Source organism: Suncus etruscus, chromosome 3 (genome assembly GCF_024139225.1).
Source record: "Suncus etruscus isolate mSunEtr1 chromosome 3, mSunEtr1.pri.cur, whole genome shotgun sequence".
NCBI lineage: Eukaryota > Metazoa > Chordata > Mammalia > Eulipotyphla > Soricidae > Suncus > Suncus etruscus.
In genome coordinates, this window is record NC_064850.1 from 85,630,333 (window position 1) to 85,654,303 (window position 23,971).

At 38.7% G+C, this 23,971-nt stretch overlaps 1 protein-coding gene and 1 pseudogene across 3 annotated transcripts in view; one reads left to right on the forward strand and one right to left on the reverse strand.

The window, feature by feature from the left end:
• Window positions 1–23,971, reverse strand: part of PIP5K1B (phosphatidylinositol-4-phosphate 5-kinase type 1 beta) — a 370,177-nt gene that overhangs the window by 38,725 nt on the left and 307,481 nt on the right. The window lies entirely within an intron of this gene.
• LOC126005496 (uncharacterized) lies at window positions 10,373–10,441 on the forward strand (annotated as a pseudogene).

The following is a 23,971-nucleotide window of genomic DNA, read 5'->3' on the forward strand; positions in this document are numbered from 1 at the left end:
GGTGGTACAAAGAGTGCAAAGGAAAACCTGACCTTAACAAAGGTTTGGGTCATTGTTTTCCTTCCATTTCTTTATCACATAACACCCATAACCTTAATGTACAGGAAATTTTTACTTTGGGTATCTGGGAAGAAATACCATTTCTATTCTTTGCTAAACACTACATTCTTTAAAAAGAAAGGTTCATGACCTAGCCCAAGAGGTTTATGGCTCAGTGGATAAAAGTAGCTGCATTGCAAAGATGAGGCTTCGAGTTTGATTTATGAGCCTACCCACATGCACAGACCATAGATATAGGCCACCAGCACCTCAGACACCACCACTGCCATCTCTGGTGCATAGCCAGGTGTGGATGAGCACTGCAAACTGAAATAGTGTAGCGCTTCAGCAAGCAGAGCAACTAAGAAAAGGTAACAGGGTGATTCCTAGTGAGCACATGGTAGAAAATCAGAGAGATGCCAGGCTCAAGAACAAGAGTGTGAGAGCACCACCTCTAAACCAGTGTGATGACTAGTGAGCATGTGTTTAAGTAACACACAAAGTATGTGACATAGCTAAGCATAATGCCAAGTATCAGCCTACTCCATTGTTATTGCCACAATAGCCACCAAAGGAGGGGAAGTGGGTAAAACCAACAGGCAAGGGGTCAGAGCAATAGTACAATGGGTAAGGCATTTGTCTTGCATGTGGCCAACCCACGTTTGATCCCCAGCACCCAATAGGGTCCCCAAGCTATCCAGGAATAATTTCTGAATGCAGAGTCAGGAGTAACTCAGAGAGAGCACGGCTAGGTGTGGCCCCCAAACAAAAACAAAATAGAAACCAAAACATTATATATAAATTAGGCCTGCTTTATAAAATCCATTAAATATTTGTGAAGCTCATTTTTTTTCCTTTTTTTCTGAAGTTTATTTTCTTTCATTATTATTTGCCAAGAATTTTCCTCCCTTCACTCCCTTCCTTTGCTGTCCTTGACTGGACCTCTTACCAGGAAATTTTTGAATGTGGTGGTGATTCAGCACTCAGATCACTCAGACCTTCCTTACACAAGTGTGTTATAAAACTGCCCAGGATCGAATGACCAGCATCAGCAAAGTGATGGTACCAATCAAAACCCAAATTACTCCCATGCTTGCAGTAGCTGCTGGACGAAATACTACAAAAAACAGGCTACAAGGCAGCTTTGCTATCACAGATGTATATTGTAATTGTAACTGCTCAGAACTATTGGAAAACCAGAAGTAGAATTGATTTTCATTGTGCTTGCTATCTTCAAAGAGATCCAGAATGACAGGAAGAGCTCTTATACTTGGGCAGGCTAACACCATACTAATTATAGCCCTTACTTAACTAATCTGAAAATGTCACAGAAAGGTCTTTTCTTGGCTAGACAGGTCAACACTATGTCCTAAATCATTATAAACATAAGGATTTTAGTAGAGAAATCAAATAAAGCTAGTGGGCAAAAAATAAACTGGGCGCGCGGGGGGGGGGGGCATAGGTAGCTGATGGAGGCCCTCCATAGCTGATATCATTTGGGAGGAATATGTATGTCTTCTGTGTCTTTAGTAGAATTGGAACTTATTTTGGTTTTAGCTTTATGGCTCAGCTTTTAATCCTAGTAGTCAGCCCTTCTATCACCCAAACTGACTTAGTAAGTTTAGGAACAGAACTGGAAGCTTGAGAGAATCTACCTTTAATTCTCAAATGTGAATGTGCATTAGAATCACTAATAGATAGGGAAGATACATTTTTCATAATTGCTATTCTAAAGCAGGTGGCTCTGAGACATATATGTTTTTTAAAAATAATCCTAGCTAACAGGCACACAAGGTGAAATAGGACATAATAACCTTTTATGAAGACTATCCAAAAGTTGAATACAGGGATTCAGAGAACAGGTTGGTAGTGGATAATGGAAACAGGGAGGTGGGGGAAACCTTGGAAGAATTGGCCAAAACGGCAATTTCTACAGAATGAGTAAATCTAGAGATGAAATGCTGAATGTAATATTAATTCGTGTGACAGTAGTTAATACTTCATTGCATATGTTTATCAAATATCATGTTTATACTTTAAGTGTATAACTTTAATTTAATATATATATATATATATATATATTTGTTAAGTAGGTCTGAGGACATGGCTTAGTGTTAGGTTCTACATGTGATAGTAGGCAGTGCACTCGCCTTGAATGTGGCTGATTTGGTTCAATCTCTGGCATCCCACATGCCAGAGCATTTCCATGAGAAACACCTGAGCATTGAGCCAGGAACAACTCCTGTTACTTCAGTAGGGCCCCAAAACAAAACAAAAAAATTACAGCATAATTTACATAAAAAGATGATAGCATGATTCACATATTGAAGTGCACCGGGAAACTAAGTAATTTGTACACTTCTTTTTTGGGGGGGCACATCCAGCAGTACTCATGGGTAACTTCTGTCAGTTTTGGGGGACCATATGGGAAGCCAGGGATGGAATCCAGGTCGGCTGCATACAAGACAAATATCCCATCTACTGTGCTAATTGCTCTGGCCCCTTGTGTACTTCTTTTATGTGACATTTGCTCTGTCATGGTAGTTCAGAATGAACCTCTCTGTGATGTGACTGTATACAAAATATATGTAAATAATCCAAACAACAAATAATAATAGGCAAGGGGCCGGAGAGATAGCATGGAGGTAGGGTGTTTGCCTTGCATTCAGAAGGATGGTGGTTCTAATCCCAGCATCTCATATGGTCCCCCTAGCCTGCCAGGGGCGATTTCTGAGTGTAAAGCCAGGAGTAATCCCTGAGCGCTGCCGGGTGTGACCCCAAAATCAAAACCAAAAAATAATAGTAGGCAAGTGATAAGATAATTAGGAATGGTAGATATCTCTTTATTACCTGAAAAGCCACATTTGTTAGCATGCATTTCTTTCTTTCTTTCATTTTTTTTCTTTCTTTTTTTTTTTGGTTTTTTGGGCCACACCCATTTGATGCTCAGGGGTTACTCCTGGCTAAGCGCTCAGAAATCGCCCCTGGCTTGGGGGGACTATATGGGACACCAGGGGATCGAACCGCGGTCCTTTTTTGGCTAGCACTTGCAAGGCAGACACCTTACCTCTAGCGCCACCTCACCGGCCCCATAGCATGCATTTCTAATAGAGGTCATGCCAATTAAATGGCTCATAAAATTTGACAGAGAGGGGCCAAAGAGATAGTACAGGAGTTTAGTGCTTTTCTTTCACACCACATCACCTTCTGAACATTGCTATGTGCCGCCCTGGAAATACCATTACCAGGTATAAAAAGCATTATCAGATCCGATCTCTGCAGGACCAGGGGAACACTACTTCCTTGGGTTTTAGCACTGAATCATTAGCTTACTGTTATTGGAGGTTCGCTTGGAGGCCCAAGAGTTCGCTGAGACCCACTTGGCAGGCCTAACCCAGCTTCCCAAGAAAAAAGAATGAAATCTCAGCAAACACAGCAAAAGGAGTACAAACTTTGGTGAGCCGTGTGGCTGAGTTTGTGAGCACAACAACGGAATGTGAGACCTACGAGACCACAGCTAAAAACATGTCAGCACCAAAGGCAGGAGTGCAGATGTCCCAGTGCACACAGTAGCATCCTCCACAACAGTGAAGGTAACAAAAACATGAAACAAAACAAAACAACAGCGTCAGGTTTCTATACGCCACTTTATAAAGGCAAAGAACATCAGCAGGAACCATTTTTCAGCAGTCGATTAAAGATTCAGCTTTTCATTGGGATTGCTCTGACTGCTGCCAGAGAACCACACAGCTGATTTCAGCACTGACAATAGAAAATTCTTTTTTTTGTTTGTTTGTTTGTTTTTGGGTCACACCCAGCAGTGCTTAGGGGTTACTCCTGGCTCTATGCTCAAAAATCGCCCCTGGCTGGCACAGGGGACCATATGGGATGCCGGTATTAGAACCACTGTCCTTCTGCATGAAAGGCAAACACCTTATCTCCATGTTATCTCTCCGGTCCCAATAGAAAATTCTTGACAGAAATGAGTAGCCATGTAATCAGAGGTAATTTCTTAACCAACAGGCAAAAATAAGGTAACTTGAGTATTCGGGCTTGTAGGAGTTAGAGACTACACTATTTAGTTCCAGAAACAGAAAACAACAACAAAAAGCATAAGGGAAGAAAATGGACCAAATTTGAATGAAAACCAGTTCATCATCATTGATTTTAATACTAATGACCTACTTAATCATAGCCACCTCTTTCTGACACGGCAGGAGAGATGATCTCAGACGCTTCCACTCTATGTAATATTGCTTATGTAGGACAATTTCCTACTAATTGCCAAGAACAACCAAACACCCACAGTTATCATCAAAGCTTAGACCAGTATTGGTACAAGTACATAATGAATAAGCATCTAAAAGACTTGGCAAGCTGCCTGGTCATGACAACCTATAATTAACCCCAGCTATCATTCTAGATGGCACAGAAGTTCAGTGAAAAACAATTTATATATTGCTCTAAACCAGGGGTCTCAAACTCAATTTACCTGGGGGCTGCAGGAGGCAAAGTCGGGGTGATCCTTGAGTGCAAAGTCAGTAGTAAGCCTTGAACATTGGGGGGTGTGACCCAAACAACTAAAACAAAACAAAACAAAACAAAAAAAGATTCCTCTAGGACAGGGCCACAAAATGTTGTATGGAGGGCCGCCAACGGCCTGCGGGCCAGGAGTCTAAACAATTTTGAGACCCCACCAGTCAATGATTTTTAAAAGCAATATCACCCCTTAAAATCGCATAGAAAAGATAACTGGAAAGGTCACAAGATTCAGAGTTCAAAGGTCTAGATTTGGGTCCTGCTACTATGTTGTTCTGTGATGATGAATCAGTAATGCCCTCTCCCTGAACTATATATAGATTCCTTATTAATTTTTGATGTCAAGGTGTTAGGCTTACTAATGGACCATTTTTCAAAATGAGGTCATTAGTTTCCTTAATCAAAAGAAATTCATATACCATAAAACATCAAAAACTCAACAACTGTATCATCAATGTTATTCCCTTGAACAACCATTTATGACCCGCTTACAGATTCTCAATGTCACATTCCTCTTTGTTCTTTTAAATAAACACTACAGCGCACGTTTCCAAATGTATATTTGACTTTCTTTCAAATGTGTATTATCAGTCTTCCTCACTGAAGTTTGTTTACATGTATAAACAGGACTCTCTTTTCTCGGAGAGCATAAAGCAATTCTCAGAAGGGGAAAAGATGGGAAATATGGGCTATACACGGGTACCAAAAATAACTCAATGCGGATGAGTCAGGAAAACAGGGGGTGGGGCTTCATATCCTGGGCAGCTGAGTGCTTTTCTACCTTTTGGAACACAGTTCTTATAAATGGTTCATAAATAAAAGGCTTTTTATAAATAAAAGCCTGCATTTTATTTTAAAAGCCTAGTTTTTGTAAATAAAAGCCTGGTTTTATTTTGTTTGGTGGGATTGGTTTTGGACTATACCCAGCAGTGCTCAGGCTTAGTCCTGCCTTTTAAATCTGGGTTGGCTGCATTCAAGGCAAGTTCCCTATCCACTGTACTAGCATTCTGTCCCCCCCACCCCACCCAGCCTGTCTGAGATTTTTGTTTTGTTTTGTTTTTGGGTCACACCTGGCTTCGCTCAAGATTCGCTCAGACAGAAATCACTCCTGGCAGGTTTGGGGGACCATTCGGGATGCCTGGAATAGACCTTGGGTCCATCCTGGGCCAACTACATGCAAGACAAACACCCTACCACTGTGCTATCTCTCCAGCCCCCATGGCTGAGTTTTTTTTTTTTTTGTTTTTTTTTTTTTAATTTTAAGACATACCTGACTGTGCTCAGGAGTTAATCCTGGTTGGGCACTGGGGAATTACTCCTGCAGGTTTGAAGGACCATGTGGTATGCTGGGGGTCAAACTTGGTTGGCTGCTCTCATGGCAAGTAACCTGCCCATTGTACTATCTCTCTGCCCCACCCTTGTCTGATTTTAAACTAAACTGTATTCCTCAGCAGTTTTCTTTTATAAAATTAACTGAACTGAAGAAATGGTGCAGCAGGCAGGATGTTGTTTAATTAAAACATTCTATAGTGGTCAAGACAGTACATGGGTAAAGGGGCTTTGCTGAGTACCCTTGGGTATGGCCTACTCCATTTAAATTCTCTATTTTAGGCCTGAGATCAAATAACAATAATTACCACCCTTAAGCGTATTATTAGCTGCCCTTCACCGAGGCCCTGGGCCTATCACTTTACACATATTATCTCATTTACAATTTAAATAACTCAACTGAGTAGGTTTTATCATCAGTTATCTGAAAAGGTAAAAACTGTGCTCAGGGGCATTTGCCTTTGGCCTGGATGACCTGGCTTCAATCCCCAGGAGTAGATCCTGAGTGCAGACACAGGAGTACGTCCTTAGCAAACCAGGTATTCCCCCTCCAAATAACCCCATAAAAAAACCCAAATCTGTCCAGAGATGCAGGTTTGTCTCTTTGTAATTATACTCTTTTCCCTACTTTGTATATAACTACAAATGATACCCATACATTGCTAGGCAACTATGATGCCTATCTTGGCTTAGCATGAGGAAGAGAACAATGGAAGAGCTTAGAGAGATTCAGTGTCTGTTTGTAATGGCAAAGTGATACTTTGCATCAAATAAATTTATGCTAAAAATGGATCCAGCTAACATATTGTTCTGTCCTGTACAGCTTTTCATACAAGATAAAACCAGTACCAGCAAATATCCTGGAATCATGGTATGGAAGTACAGAAAATATCTGTGAATGCTATGTATGTTTCACACCCTTATTAAAGTATAATGCATTTCTTTAAGCAATGATTAGAATAAGTTCTCAATTCTTTACTAACTGCCATATTTAGACATAAAAATATTCTAAGACCTTCTAAGATGATGCTAAGCATTCACTAGCATGTGAGACAACCAGTAATCTTCTCAGTCCTGGCGACAGTACAGGCTAAAGACTATATGAACACATCTTATGACCCAGGAATTCCAATGCCAGATATAAACCCTGTTTTTCTTTTTCTTTTTAACTTTATTATATTGAAACCATTGTGTTTTACAAAGACTTTTAGCATTGGATTTCAGTGAATCAGGGACATTCCCACTACAAGTGTCGACCTTTCTCCACCAATATTTCCAGAGTGCATCCTATACCACTACCATCCTGCCTGGCCTGCCATTTTAAGTTTTAGGCCCACTTTAAGGCTCATTTTAAGTTTAGATGGCTATAATTTAGATCTCTTGATTTTTTAATATCTTGGACTGAAAAAGTACAAAAAAAAAAAAAAGATCATGTAGGCTGAGCTGGAGGGATAGCACAGCGGTAGGGCGTTGGAGTTGCATGCAGAAGGACGATGGTTCAAATTCTGGCATCTCATAAGGTTCCCTGAGCCTGCCGGGGGTGATTTCTGAATGTAGAGCCAGGAGTAGACACTGAGCACTGCCAGGTGTGTCCCCATCCCCAAAAACACTCCACAGGTTCCAGGCCTCTCTAGTTTCTCATTTCAGCTACTGTAATTTGGTTTTTGGGCCACACCTGGTTGTGATCAGGAATTACTCTTGGCTCTGTGCACAGAAATCACTCTATGAGGACCTGTTACACTAGCAGTCCAGGAAGCTAAGGGTGGAGGTATGGTATGCATTCTGGGAACAGGGGCGGAGGGAGGTCAACACTGGTGGTGGGAATTGCCCTAATTCACTGTCATCATGTACCTTAAATATAATGTGAAAGACTTGTAATTCACATTAGTCACAATAAAAATTATATATAAAAATAAGATATCACTCCTTGAGAGCTCAGAAGGGCACAGGGGTTGTCAGAGATCAAACCCAGGTTGGGTGTGTGCAAGGCAAGCACCCTACCTGCTGTACTATCTTTCCCACTCCCTCAGTTATTGCATTTATACAAGAGTATATACCTAACTATGATGTGTATCCATCTCCCACAAGGAACAGGGACTCATGTACCACCCCTCTGATGAACAGCTACATACATGATTTGAAATTACTCTATTTGGAGTTGTCTCCTCTCCTCAATTTATTTATTCAGCCATACTGAGGGAAATATAAACCTGCAGAGTAATTTATTATTTGAATTATAATTGAGTTATATGTTGCTCAAATTGTTCTAGTTTTAGACATTTGAGAATCCTTTTAGTTGGCTCCATACCCTTTGACATGTCCTCATTGTTCTACTGCTGAACAAGTTTCTTTTTTTTTTTTTATAGAGGAAAGATATTTATATTTTTAGATTGCTCATATGTGGAACTACTATGGAAATAAGTTGAATGCTTTGATCTTTAGTAAATATAGAGCTCTGGAATTGTTTTACAGTTAATTTGCAGCTTTAAGATTGCCATCATTCATTGCTTGTATAGTGGATAATAAACTTTACATGCTTTCTATAGGACAGGACTTTGGAATTTTGTTCATTTCCTTAAGCATTCCTAGCCCTTGGTCAGAAATTCCAATCTTGGGGGCCAGAGAGATAGCATGGAGGTAGGGTGTTTGCCTTGCAGGCAGAAGAATGGTGGTTCAAATCCCGGGATCTATATGGGACCCCCCCCCCCCCCAGAGCCTGCCAGCAGCGATTTCTGAGCACAGAGCTAGGAGTAACCCCTGAGCACTGCCGGGAGTGACCCAAAAACCAAAGAAAAAAAAAAAAAGAAATTCCAATCTTCTAGTCTTAAAGACTAGATAGATCTTTTAGAATTAGGCTGTCAATCTTCAGGCAAATTCTACTAGACCATTATTTTTTTCCAGGGTTACTGTGTTTCTCATCTTGTCCTTTTAAAATAAATCACAGGGCTGTAGAGAGTACAGAGGACAAAGTATTTGCCTTGCTCATAGTAGACCCTGATTTGGATCCCTGGCACTGCATATGGTCCCTGACCATTGCCAAGGGATACTACTAAATAGAGATCCAGAAACAGTCCAGAATGCCACTGGGTGTGGCCTAATCCCCAAACCAGAAAACAAACAAATTAAATGTAATCTCAGCCTCAATGTCACTGATAGAACATGCCTCTAGTTTGGAGAAACAAAGGTAATGAAAAAAATTATTGAATTATTTATCCATGGGGTCCTAAAGTTTCAGGTGTCCTCTAATCCTGCTATTTGGGCTTAGTGCTCAACATTAATATGTCAACAAAAGTGCTTGAAGGACTATTTTTAAAATTATGATTATAAATATTAATATAATATGTCATATTATATTATAGTCACTGTACTAGACATTCTAATATATTTTAGATATATATTTAGCTTTTTATAATCATCTTGTGAAGCAAGTGCCATTATTCTCTTGTTACACTGAAATATTGAGGCTCGGGAATTAAATTATGTAGATGATGAAGAGCAGAATGGCATTCAGTTCTAAAACCCTTATGCAAGGTGTCCTGAAACCAGAAATTCTGGCTTCATGAAAGAAAGCACCCATACATGTGTGGGCAGAAAAAAGCACAGGCCTCCCTGAGCCACAAACTTGATGGTTTTGTTTTTGCTCTATTAAGGAGGAAAGAAGACAGGGGCTGAATATGAGTAACAAATTTCTTTCTCCTCCCAGGAGGCTCTGTCTTGGTGAGACAGAGTTTCTTTCTCTTGAGAGTTAGTTTAAGAGAAATGCAGGAGGGCAGGGCTATGTGGAAACATAAAGGCCTTCTAGCTAAAATATCCCCTAATGTTACTCTTCCTCTTCCCCATTTTCCCAGGGGGTTATTCAGTTATAGTGAGAGGCTTAGCGTTTTTGCATGTGGCCTATTTTTTTCTCTAACTGCACTCTATAAACTGTTCCTCCTACAGAACAATCACCTCTTTGTAATGTTCATGTGTCAGCTCCCTATACACCTTCTCTGGGAGGACCAGCATTGAGTTGCAGCCACGTGCCAGCCTCAACAGTTCTGCACCTACATAAGGTTGCCGGTTCTGAGGCACAATATACTTATTTTGTGGTCCACCCAAGAGCACCCTTTAAGGCAAAGTAGTAATAGGCCTGAGGTGCCAACATGTTCAAAGTTTACTGTATCAATATAATGTATTGACGCCCCTGATCTATAATAACTAAGATCTGATGTATACTTAGGATGAACAAATATTAGCTCTCTACTTCTCTCAGGACATTTACCTCTCTTAATGGCATAGTAACTATTCTTTTGCAAACCCTTACGAGACATTTCAATCTGTCCTGTGTGTTCATATAAAATGCCTTTGTGGGGCAAGTTGTAACCACAAACATTTCTAGGAGTCTCTCAAATTCAACATTCTAAACAACATGTCACAGAAATCATGAATATGTTTGAGTATAGAATTAGTTTTGAACTTGGGCATGAGCTTTGCGCAGTGGCAGTATTGTAGCCAATGAGGTTTATCCAAGGCGCGATTATTCCTAATTGAACTTGGGCATGAAAGAGAAGGAAGTTTAAAGACTGCCACTGGGGGAAGAAAACAGCTATTGATTTCACTTCCTTCTAACAGGAACCACTGAAAAGGAAGAGAAAGTGGGGGAAAATCACACAACTCCTCCTAACTGCCAGGAATCAAGAAATAATAGATATATATTGTTATTCCTGGTCTATTCCCCTTGAAAATTAGATATTAAGGTTTAATTTCATTTGAACATGATCCACTGAAAGTTACTGTCAGGGGAGAAAGTGCTAGAAAATCACGCACTAAATTCTGAATACCCACAGTAGGAAGCATACTGTCTACAGAACTAGCACCAATTACTGTGTGATATAATGCCAGTATGAATCTGAAATTTGGGTTTCAGTGAGCATTATAGTATAAAGACTGTCAGCTGCTCTGGCAGATAAGTAAAAAAGGTCCCAGGGAAGAAGAAATGAGAGACCCCATAAAAATTAAACTAGTTAACTCCTATTGGAAGAGAGTGTATGTTACAAGACAAGCTTTTATTTTTTTAGACAAGCTTTTTGGCATGCAACCCTTTTATGGGATTTTGCTTAGTTGGGATCCTACAAATCTATATAGCTTCTCTTGAATGGTTGTGATACTTTGGAAAGTTCGGAAGCAAATACTTTTCTTTCATCAATGAGCTGAGATTAAGGTAGAGGGAGCAGATACCTGATGGTGGGTGTAGTGCTGGAATGTTTTATGCATGAAACCCTACATTAACAGTTTTACAAACTATGGTGCCTAAAATAAAGTTAAAAACACACATGGACAAAAATAAAAGAGGGTGACATTTTATATTGAGAAAGAAAATAAAAATTTTAGTCAGAAATGATTTGAGAAATCCTGGTTTTTAATAACCAGAAATTGGCTCAAGATTGTATTATATTTAAGTGCTTTAGATGTAGGTGTAGGCAACTTAAGTTGTTTTGAAGTTTTTGAGATACAAATGTGCTATTGATTACTAATGGATGACTCTTATTCACTAGAGAAGCATGTAAGAAATGCCAGATTGGTACTAGATGCAATTCCAAACATTAGAAACACAAAGAGTAATCAAACCAAGTCCTGTCCTTAAGATCAAGCATCACTAGCCAGAGAAATAGTGCAGTGGGTTAAGGTTTAGGAACTTGTTTTGCACCTCACTGGTGTTAGTTTCCATTCCTGGCACTATCTGTGGTTTCTTGAACACTGCCAAGATTCACTCCCAAGTACTATTTGGAATAGCCCCTGAGCACTGACAGATGTGGCCCACCCCAAATAAAAAACAAACACAAAAATTAAAAATGATCAAGAATCATAAATGTGAGCAAAGTTGAACTCTCCAGTTTTTTTTAAATTTTATTTAAGGCATTGTGATCTATAATATTATTAATGATAGAATTTAAATGTATTTAAACAGCATTCCAATATCAGTTCTGTTCATGTGCTGACAGACTTTAAGTAAAAGAACCACATGAGAAGAGAATTTAAAATAAGTATTAAACCTGCAATTTTTCTATGGAAAAATTGTCAGTTAAGTTAATCTAATTTTTTATGAGAAAGGTAGAATCTGAGAACTTTAATCAATGGCTCAGGTAAAGAAATGTTTCAGAAAAAAAAAAAAAAAGAAATGTTTCAGGACTTGAGCAGCAGCATACTTAATCTATTTTTCTTCAATCAGTTCATGACAAGCCTTTTACTTGGGGGGCACTGGTTCTCTGATTAAGTGGGCTGAAATATAGATGAAAAATATTAGAGTAATATCGTAAGTCTGTGTTGTTCTGTACAAGTTAGAGGTGGAAATTTGTTATAATTGCTGCAAGTTGCAAGTTATCAGTCTACATCTTCCTGAAAGTAAACTTTCATTGTTATTATTTTTATTGGGCTGCTCCCAGTGGTATGAGCACTAGCCTTGGATGCAAACATTTTTGTGAATGTGTTTTGTTATATATGGTGGTGTTCAGGGACTGTCTCAGAACTCAGAGGTTAATTCTGGTGCTTGGGAGTTCATACAGTGCTGATGATTGAATCTAGGGCTCCTGCAACAAAGGATACAATAAGCTCCTGAACTATCTCCCTTGGCCGCAAACCCTCTCCGAATTAAACTTTTAAAATAAATGACATTTTCCTCTTGAGAATGTCTTTTAAGTTCAGCCAAAGACAAATACTTCAAATGCTACATTTGGATAATGAATAACTTAGATCTGAAGTTTCTATCCTTTGTTCTATTTGCTGTGGGCATCACAGACAGATAAGGCAAAGTCATCTCTCGGCATTTTGTTCATGGAGATCTTACATAAACTTTTCGATGAACTGTTATATGGTTCTTCTACTGGATCTATTTATAAAAATATTATCATATTTAAGGATCAAGACTTTTCTTGTTTTTATCTCTAGTATTTAATACAATGTCCGGTGTCTAGAAGATATACTCCAATTATTTGGGGATATTTTATTCAAGGCAGTGAGAATGTTTTCATAGATGTGGTATGGACCTAGCCAGAGACACTGAGATAAAGCAATGGCTAGTGGCAAGATTCTGATCTACTTGGTGACCAGTGGACAGGCCAAGTGTTTTGCCCAGAGATTGTGGAAAGTCTATGAAAGCAAGGGAATCACTTTTCATTTATTAGAGATGTTAGTTTACTGTAGCAGGTAACATAAAGAACTCCTTTGTTCAATCTTGGGTTTAAGGGAAGGGAGGAGGAGAGAGAGAGAGCAAGATCAAGAGAGAAGAGAGAAAAGAGAGAAGGAAGGGGAAGAAAGGAAGAGAGAAGCAAAGGAAAGATGATAACAAGAGAGGAAAAAGGAGAGAGAGGAGAGGGATAAAATAATGGAAAGAAAGGGCAAGGGAGAGAGAGGAAGAAATGAAAGAGGAGAGAGAAGAGAGTGAGAGGAGAGAGTGCTTATCAGGCAACCTTTTGCTGAAGCTGAGATCACAGCTTTGCTCCAGAGTGCAAGATCCTGAACACCTGGCCAGTTTTTCATTCCAGCTATTTGTTGAACAATAAGCAAAGGTCTCCAGCCATCTGATGAAAACCTCTGTCATGACAGTCAGAGACCCAAAACAAATTGTAAAAGGCAACCAGAATGAAAAGTTTGATTTAGGTTATTTCCACTCCGGAGAGTCCATGTTGTCTCTTGAACACCTATTTTCCTTTATTTCTCTCCCCTCACATCTTCCTAAGTAAATTTCAATCAATAAAAAAAACTAGCTTGCCTCACTAAAAACAAAACAAACTGAGACCAAACATGGAAAACTAAAATCAGAGCAAAACAGAAAGCATAACTATGATATCCACTGGGAGAAAACAGAAATGATCCCAAATTCCAAAGTGTGCTTTTGCCGATTGAGAAGACCAACTGATCATTAAACACTGTGACAGCAAAGAAACCCATGTCAATGTAGACCACTGTAAATCATTAAGGCCTTAGAGGAAAATAGGAAATATGATAAACTTCTGGAAAAAAAAACCCAAAACAAATGGGCTATACATAAGCCCATGAATCAAAACAGCATTGAGTTTTCTCAGTGGTAGCAATACGCTTGAAAATAATGGAATAAAGCCTTCAAACATTTGAAATAAAATGACTTACAATATAAATTAGTTATGAGTTAAGCAATGAGTCAAATATCAGGGTTAGAATAAAGACTTTTAGATAAGCAGGGTCTGGAATATTTGACTTCCATGAACCCTTTGCTTAGGAGGATCCTGGAGGATACATGCCACAAAAATTAAGAAGCCCAAAGCTGAGGAAACTATAGGTTCTGATAAGCAAAGGAATCAAAACAAAATAAGGGATGACTAGTACCCCCAGGATGATGCAAACCCTCTAGGTTACATATGTGCACTAGATTTACACAGATCCAAAGACTTGGAAAAAACTTTTGTAGACACTGAACTGAATGGGCACCAGAGAGATAGCACAGAGATAGCTGTCTTGTATGCAGCTGACCCAGGATGGGCGGTTTGAATCCCAGCATCCCATATAGTCCCCTGAGCTTGCCAGGTATGATTTCTAAGTGCAGAGTCAGGAGTAACCCCTGAGTGCCACTGGGTGTAATCCATAACCTCCCCTAAAAAAAGATACTGAACTGAAAAGAATCTGGTGCATCTAAGTACTTTGAAAACCAAATTATATGGGGAAAAATGTGGGTTTCTATTGATGAAAAATACAGTTAATAAGCAGATAAAGGAATGATAAGGTTTGATTTACTATAGGAAAAACAAAAGTCTGACAAAAAAAGAAAAACCCAGAAATGTACTCACAAAGCTATAGTAAAAGACTCAGTATAGATCAGTGTTTCTCAAATAGTGGGGTGTGCCCTGGAGGGGGGGCCTCGAGGCTCCATAAAGGGGGTCGTGTTTGACCTCAGCAAATACTGTCTTAACAAGCTCTGTATGTCTCTGGAGCTGAGAGTTGCTGTGTCCTGCTTCAAACCCCGCTTCTAAAAGCTATGCATTGCAAAACGTGCTCATTGTAGCCATTAATTCAGACACCACCTCTGATTAAAAAATCAGCTCAAATTATTTTATATATTTTTGATTTGCAGGTTAAAGTTTTTTTTAAATAAAGATACTATAGACAGTCATGCAGGGTGCATGAAAAATGTTTTCTTCTTCCTAAGGGGGCATGACAGAAAATAATTGAGAAGCACTGGTATAGATCAAGGCTTATTGTGATAGAACTCAATGGGAAATGAAGGGAGGTGAGGGGAAGAACACATGAATATGGGGCATTAAATGGGGGAAAAGAGTCACCCTTTAACCTTCTAGAGTAAAAATTTTTCTCACTGCCTAAACTGGAAAGATCCAGAAACAACAATATAAGCCTTCTACATCAATCTATTCTACATAGAATCAACCATCAAAAAAATCAGCTAGAAGAACTGACATTAGAATCTAGTCTTTTTGAGTCCTGAGGGAGAAAATTAGAGAAAAGACTTGGCTTCCTTCTAGTGTCCTGGATGCTGTTCCTGGCCAGGTGAGCTGACCCCACCCTGAGCACCAGAGCTAGAGGAGTAACTTATTCTAGTCAAGAAAGTTCAGCATGTAGAGAACACCACAATGCAAGCGTGAAAGTGGGGAAACAACACAGATCTTGACCACGCTTAGAGAATGAAGACGTTAGCTCTGATGACCCAACAAGTACTAACCACCTTTAAACATATCAGATAAAGAATTTAGAGAAGAAATATGGAGGATATTCAAAGAACTCAAAGAAAGTATGGACAAAACTGAACTAATTACAACCAATACTTAAGAAGATATGGAAGCAGAAATGAGAAAAATTCAAACTGAACTAACAGGGCTAAACAACTTGGTAGGTGAAGTGAAAATCTCACTTAAAGGTTTGAAGGAAATATACACAGCTTCATAAATAAAAAATAGCTAAAAACTTTATAGATGCCCAAGCCTAAAAAAAAAAAATGAAGGGTCTATTTTAAGGCAAGGTAGACCCAACACACCAAACTCCAACAAAAAGATGACATTAATCTCATGACAATCATCTCTCTGAACATCAATGAACTAAATACACCAATTAAGAGACAAAGAACACAAAAATGAAAAATTTAATTGATTTAAACAATTTTATGCCTGCAAGAAACATATTTAAATATAGTCAGAGCAAATATAGAATCAAAGTCAAAGGTTAAAGGAAAAACATTCAGACAAACAAAGCCTTAAAAAAGCTGGAGTGGGGGCCGGAGGTGACAAGCAGTAAGGCGTCTGCCTTGTGTGCGCTAGCCTAGGATGGACCACTGTTTGATCCCCCAGCATTCCCACATAGTTGTCCAAGCCAGGAGCGATGTCTGAGCACATAGCCAGGAGTAACCCCTGAGCATCACTGGGTGTGGTGCAACTCCCTCCCCCCAAAAAAAGCTGGGGTGGCCAAACTAATATCAGAAAACACAGACTTTAGGCTTAAAAAGGCTATAAGAAACAGAGATGGGGTCTTGTCTTCCTCACTCTAACCCTCTCCCTCTCTCCCTGTGCCTTTCTCCCCCTCATTTTCCCTCTCCCTCTGTTCTCTTTCTCTCTCCCTCTCTTCCTGTGCCTCTCTCCCCTCTTTTCCCTCTCCCTCTGTTCTCTTTCTCTCTCCCTCTCTTCCTGTGCCTCTCTCCCCTCTTTTCCCTCTCCCTCTGTTCTCTCTCTTCTAAAATAAGGAGAGAAAATAGAAAAAAATAGAAAGAAAAAAAGAAACAGAGATGGGATTTCCTTTTAATGAAAGGATGTGTACATCAAGAAGAAATCACTAGACAGGCGCTTTAACCAGCTAAGCCACGGAGCCGACCTTCAGACACAAAAGAGAAAAGAGCTGGAAGTTCCAGCTTACCTCAGGAAGCTCACCACAAAGAGTGATGAGTTTAGTTAGAGAAATAACTACATTTTGAACTGTCCTAATAATGAGAATGTACGAGGGAAATGGAGAGCCTGTTTAGAGCACAGGCGGGGGTCGGGTGGGGAGGAGGGAGACTTGGGACATTGGTGATGGGAATGTTACACTGGTGATGGGTGGTGTTCTTTACATGACTGAAACCCAAACACAATCATGTATGTAATCAAGGTGTTTAAATAAAAAAAAAAAGAAGAAATCACACTTCACATATATGCACCCAATGATGGTGCAGCAAAATACTTAAAACAACTGCTGATAAACTTGAAGACATCAGTAGTAGCACAATAACAATGGGAGATTTTAATACTGCCTTGTCACCCCTTGATAGGTCAACCAGGCTGCAACTTAACAAAAATATATTGGCTCTGAAGGAAGAAATAGAAGAGTGTCTTAGTGTGCGTGTGCGTGTGTGTGTATGTATATATATATACACAAATGTATATATGTCTTAGTGTTACATACACATATATATACACTAAGACACTATTCTATTTATATATATACATATATAGTATTTACATACACACACATATATATATAGAGAGAGAAAGAGTTTTTTATCTCCAGAAAACTGAATACACATTCTTCTCCAGTGCACATGGGACATTTTTCAAGACAGACCATATGCTGGGCCATAAAATATACCTCCATAAAATCGAGAAGATAACTATTGTTTGTACTCTCTTCTCAGACTATAAAGCACAGAATATAGAGGTGAATTATAAGTAGACATAGAGAAACTATGTTAAAACTTGGAAATTAGACAGTTCATTGCTGAACAACCAGTGGATCAGAGACAAAAATCCAAGAGGAAATAAAAAATTCTTGGAAAGAAATGAGAATGAAGACATGAATGATCAGAATCTGTGGGATACAACACAAGCAGCATTGAGGGAAATTTATAGTTATACAAGCATTCTTTAGAAAGGAAGAAAAGGCCTACATAAATAATGAATGACACAGCTTAAGAAATTGGAACATGACCAACAAATGAGCCAAATGTAAGCAGGCAAAAGAAAATAATAAGTTAGAGCATAAATTAATGAACTGTACAACCAAAAATAAATCCAAAAAACAATGAAAGCAAGATTTGGTTCTTTGAAAAAATAAACAAGATTGACAAACCATTAGCAAGGTTCAGAAAGAAAGGAAAGAGAGAAACCTAAGAAGCAGATTCAGAAATGAAAAGTGGGAGGTCACTACAGACACTACAGAAATTCAAAGGGTAATCAGAGACTACTTTAAGAATCTCTATGCCACAAAGCAAGAGAGCCTGGAAAATTTTTGGACTTTTGGACTCCTATAACATTCCAAGTTTGAACCAAGTTTGAATACCTGAACAAACCTATCACTATTGAGGAAATTGAAAGGGTAATCGAAAGCATTTCCAAAAACAAAAGCTCAGGTCCAGATGAATTCAATAATGAATTATTTCAAATCTTTAAAGAGGATCTATATTGGGGCTGGAGAGATAGCATGGAGGTAAGGTGTTTGCCTTTCATGCAGGAGGTCATTGGTTCAAATCCCAGCGTCCCATATGGTCCCCTGTGCCTGCCAGGAGCAATTTCTGAGCCTGGAGCCAGGAATAACCCCTGAGCACTGCCAGGTGTGACCCAAAAACCACAATAAATAAATAAATAAATAAATAAACAAATAAATAAATAAAGAGGATCTATTGCCAATCCTCTTCAAGCTCTTCCAGGAAAATGAGGCAACAGAAACACTTTCAAATAGTTTATATGAAGCCAGCATCACCTTGATACCAAAAACTGACAAACACAACATAAAAAAAAGAGAGTTATAGGCCCTATCTAAAATAAACATGGATGCAAAGATCCTCAAAAAATACTGCAAACAGAATCTAACAACTCATCAAGAAGCTTATACATCATTACTAAGTAGGTTTTTCCTTTCAGGGATACAAGGATGGTTTCAGGGATATAAGGTTGGGTTAACATACGCAAATTAATTAATATAATACACTATATCAATAAAAGAAAAAACAAAAAATATAATCATATCAATTGACACAGTGAAGGCTGCTGACAAGATCCAGCACCCATTCATGATTAAAAATCTCAACAAGATGGGAACCGAAGAAATTTTCCTCAATATTGTCAGGACCATTTATCACAAAACGCATTGCATACATTATACTCAATGGGGAATAATTAAATGCCTTTCCTCTAAGATTTGGTACAAGACAAGGTTGCCCTCTCTTGCCACTTCTATTCAATATAGTACTGTAAGTACTAGTGGGCAAATAGTATTGGGCAAGAAAAGATATCAAAGGCATCCACATATGAAAGGAAGAAGTAAAGCTATCATTGTTTGTAGGTGAAATGATACTCTATCTAGAAAATCCTAAAGACTCCACAAAAAAGCTTCTAGAAACAATAGACTTGCATAATAAAATGGCACGTTACAAAGTTAATACACAAAAATCCCTGGCTTTTCTGTACACAAATAATGAAAGAGAAGATAAAGATATTAAAAACACCATCACAATCACATTTGTGCATCAGAAAATCAAGTACCTTGGTGTTAACTAAATAGGTGAAAAGCTATATTAAGAAAACAACAAAATACTGCTTCAAGAAATAAAAGAAGACACCAAAAATGGAGACATGGATCGAGAGGATTAATACTAAAATGTCAATACTTCCTAAAGCATTTATAGATTTAATGCAATCCCTATAAGTTCCATGACATTCTTTTTTTTTTGGTTTTTGGGTCACATCCGGCAGCGCTCAGGGGTTACTTATGGCTCTACACTCAGAAATCACCCCTGGTAGGCATGGAGGACCATATGGGTTGCTGGGATTCGAACTACTATCCTTCTGCATGGAAGGCAAATGCCTTGCCTTCATGCTATCTCACTGGCCCCGTCCATGACATTCTTAAAAGTGGATCAGATGCTCCTGAAATTTATTTGAAAATAAAAGTATCCATGAATAGCTAAAGCAATACTTGGCCAAAATAAATATGGGAGGAATCACTTTCCCCAACTTTAAACTGTAATATAAAACAGTAATCATTAAAACAATATGATATTGGGATAAAGACAGTCCCATTGATTAATGGAATATACTTGAATATCCTGAGATGGACCCACAGATTTTGAATAATTTATTTTTTATAATGTAGCAAGAAATACAAAGTGAAACAAGGAAAACTTCTTCAACATGTGGTTCTGAAAAAACTGGTCAACTGCATGCCAAAAAATATGAACTCAGACCTCTCCTTAATACCTGCACAAAGGTCAAATAAAAATGGATTAAATATCAGACCTTAATATCAGACCTGAAACCATAATGAACATAGAAGAAAATGTAGGCAGAACACTCCATGACATTGAAGATAAAGGCATATTCAAGAATGAAACACCACTGGCCAATCAATTGGAAATAAAGATAAACAAATGGAACTACATCAAACTCAGAAGCTTTTGTACCTCAAAGAAAATAATGACTAGGATACAAAGGCTACCCATGGAATGGGAGAAACTTTTCAACTAATATCCATTTGATAGGAGGTTAGTATCTAAGATATACAAAGTACCAATTAAACTTTACAAGAAAAAACATTTAACCTCCTCAAACAATGAGTAGAAGATATGAACAAAGAAGAAATACGGGTGACCAAAAGGCACATGAAAGAATGCTCCTCATCACTAATCATCAGGGAGATGCAAATCAAAACAATAATGAGATAACTCACACCACAGAGACTAGCACACATCACAAGGCACCCCCACCCCACCCCAAATATAAGAACAAACAGTGTTGGCATGGATACAAGGAGAAAAGGACTCTCATTCACTGCTGATGGAAATGTAGACTGGTCTAACCATTTTTGGAAAACAATATGGACATTCCTTAAAAGCTAGAAACTGAAATTCTTTGTGATCCAGCAATACCACTATACATCTCTGTGTATCCCAGGAATACAAAAACACAATACAAAAATGCCCTCTGCACTCCTATCTATGTTTAGTGCAACACTATTTAAAATAGCCAAAATTTGGAAACAACCTAGATGTCTACAACAGATGACTGGCTAAAGAAACTATGTCACATCTACACAATGGAATACTATGCAACTATTAAGAAAAATGAAGTCATAAAATTTGCTTATACATGAATGAACATGGAAAGTATTATGCTGAGTAAAATGAGACAGAGGGAAAGGAATAGACATAGAATAATCTCACTCATTTGTGAGATATAAGCAAAATGAGAAGTCATATGGTAATAATACCCAGAAACAATAGAGACAAAGGTCAGAAGGTTCAGCCCAGGGTAGTAAGCTCGCCATAAAGACTGGTGAGCACAGTTAGAGTAGAAAAGGATCTACTAGAACAATGATAGATGGAACTGATTGCTCTGGACAAGAATTTGGTGCTAAAAGTGGAGAAACTAACAGGCAAGCCACCCATTTCATTAATAAACCACAGTGTCCCAAATGAATTTCAAAAGTGCCTGATTCATATGATCCAGCTATACCACTCCTAGGAATATACCCTAGGAACACAAAAATACAATACAAAAATCCCTTCCTTACACCTATATTTATTGCAGCACTATTTACCATAGCAAGACTCTGGAAACAACCAAGATGCCCTTCAACAGATGAATGGCTAAAGAAACTGTGGTACATACACACAATGGAATATTATGCAACCGTCAGGAGAGATGAAGTCATGAAATTTTTCTATACATGGATGTACATGGAATCTATTATGCTGAGTGAAATAAGTCAGAGAAAAAGAGAAAGATGGAGAATGGTCTCACTCATCTATGGGTTTAAATAAAAATAAAAGACGTTTCTCAACAATTTTCAGAGACAAAAGAAAGGAGGGCTGGACATTACAGCTGACCTCATGAATCTCACCACAAAGAGTGATGAGTTTAGTTAGAGAAATAACCACATTGCGAACTAACCTAACAATGAGAATATATGAGGGAAGTGGAAAGCCTGTCTAGAGTACAGGTGGGGCAGGAAGGGGAGAAGGAATATTTGGGTCATTGGTGATGGGAATGTTGCACTGGTGATGGGGGGTGTCATCTGATATGACTGAAACCCAACCACAATCATGTCTGTAACCAAGGTGTTTAAATAAAAATATTATTAAAAACAAAACAAACCACAGTGTCAAAAAGGGGAGGGGGAGAGAGAGAGAGAAGGAGAGAGAGAGAGAGAGAGAGAGAGAGAGAGAGAGAGAGAGAGAGAGAGAGAGAGAGAGAGAGAGAGAGAGGGAGGAGGCAGGAGTTGGGGATTTGGTGTGGGAGAAAAATAGGAGACATAAGTGGTGGGAAGGTAAAGGATGGTATGCATATGTGGTGTGACTGAAATCCAATAGTGAACAATTTTGGAAACACGGTGCTTAAATAAAGCAATTAAAAAAATAAAGAGGGGCCAGAGCCATAGCACAGTGGTAGGGCATTTGCCTTGCATGTGACTGATCCAGGACAGACCTCGGTTCGATCCCCAAGTGTCCCATATTGTCCCCAAGCCAAGAGATATTTCTGAGTGCATAGCCAGGAGTAACCTGAGCATCACTGGGTGTGGCCCCCCCCAAAAGAACTTACTCTCCTCCCAAGCACTTCAAGCAACTCCCTGACTGCTAAACTCAGGGAATAAAATTTGTTATATTTATTTTGGGCTTCCCAGGCAGTGTTCAGGGGACTGTGTAGGTGTAGGGACAGAATTTGAGGCCTTTGCTTGCTAGGTATGTATTTAGTCCTTTGAACAATCTCCATGTTTCCCAATATGTATAATTTTTTATTCAGGAGATTGAACAATAAAAAAGCATTTCAAAAGGGGACTTTCATTTCCAAAGTCCCATAACTTGTTCAGGGAATCTTTTTTTAAATTTTATTTTAGGCACTGTGGTTTACAATACTGTCACTATTAGAATTTCATGAACTTCATGATTTCATGCCTGTACCACACCCTCTAACTGAGTGTCCACTTCACTCCAGCCCTGTCCCATGTCCCTCTTTCTGTCCTATTTCCTTTACATCTCTGGGGGTAAGCTGCCTAATGAAGACCATATATCACTCTTTGTTGTTTTAAGGCATTTGTTATTTCCCTACTATGTTTCTTTAGATTCCAAGTAAGAGAGATATTTCTGTGTCTGTCACGGGGCAGGTTTTATTTCCAGGGTTACAAAAACATAAGGAGGGTGAGAAAAGAAAGGTCAAGAAATAAGAACTTGACCCTTGGGCAAGTGTGGGTAAAGCATTTGCCTTGGACTGCCAACTTGGGTTCAATCCTGATCCCTGGCATCCTATATACTCCCCCAAGCCTGCCAGGAACGATTTCTGAGCACAGAGTCAGAAGTAACCCATGAAAACTGCCAGGTGTAGTCCAAAACCCAAATAAATTTAAAAAATAAAATAAAATAAAAAAACCTTTCCCATTTCATAAATTTGTTTTGCATTGGTCTTGGAATGCTGCTGTTCGCCTGTCTCAACTCAGTGATGATGAACAAAAGGGCCAGCAAAGACAGGAGGTATGGTGATGGACCTACCCAGCCACAGTTACACATAAATTAAAAATATGATACATTTTTCTGAACTTAAATAGTCAGCAGCACTCTGCCAACACCACAATAAAAAACAAAAAACAATGAAGAAAAGGCCAAGACATTTGAAATGTATGTTTTCCAAATGGCCCATCAGAATGACATTTCAGCTTCAGTTGCATCCTTTGTTGAGAAAATAAGTCTTTTTTTTGTAACATGCCGAACACTAATTTTACTATGGTTTTCCAGAAAAAGAATGAAATTTCATATTTTTGTATATTTCATTTTATTACTTAAGTCTTGAAAGCCAGCTCTTAAATAATTAAGTTTGGATTGACCTTATTCTGATCTGAGATTTTATCTGGCCTCCCGATTTCCTCATTATTCTTATTCAATTCTTCCACTGCTAGATTTATCATAAACTCAAAGCAAAAGGCTTGCAGTATAGATGTGCTCAGACAGTTGTGAGGGGGCTTGTTGTCAGCTTCTTGAAAATGAATGTGCAGGTTTATATCTATGAACTTCCACTGAAAAATCCTTTCTCCCAAAGATCAACAAGCTATTGAAATTCCAAGATGAAGCTGGCTCCGCCTGGAAATGATTTCA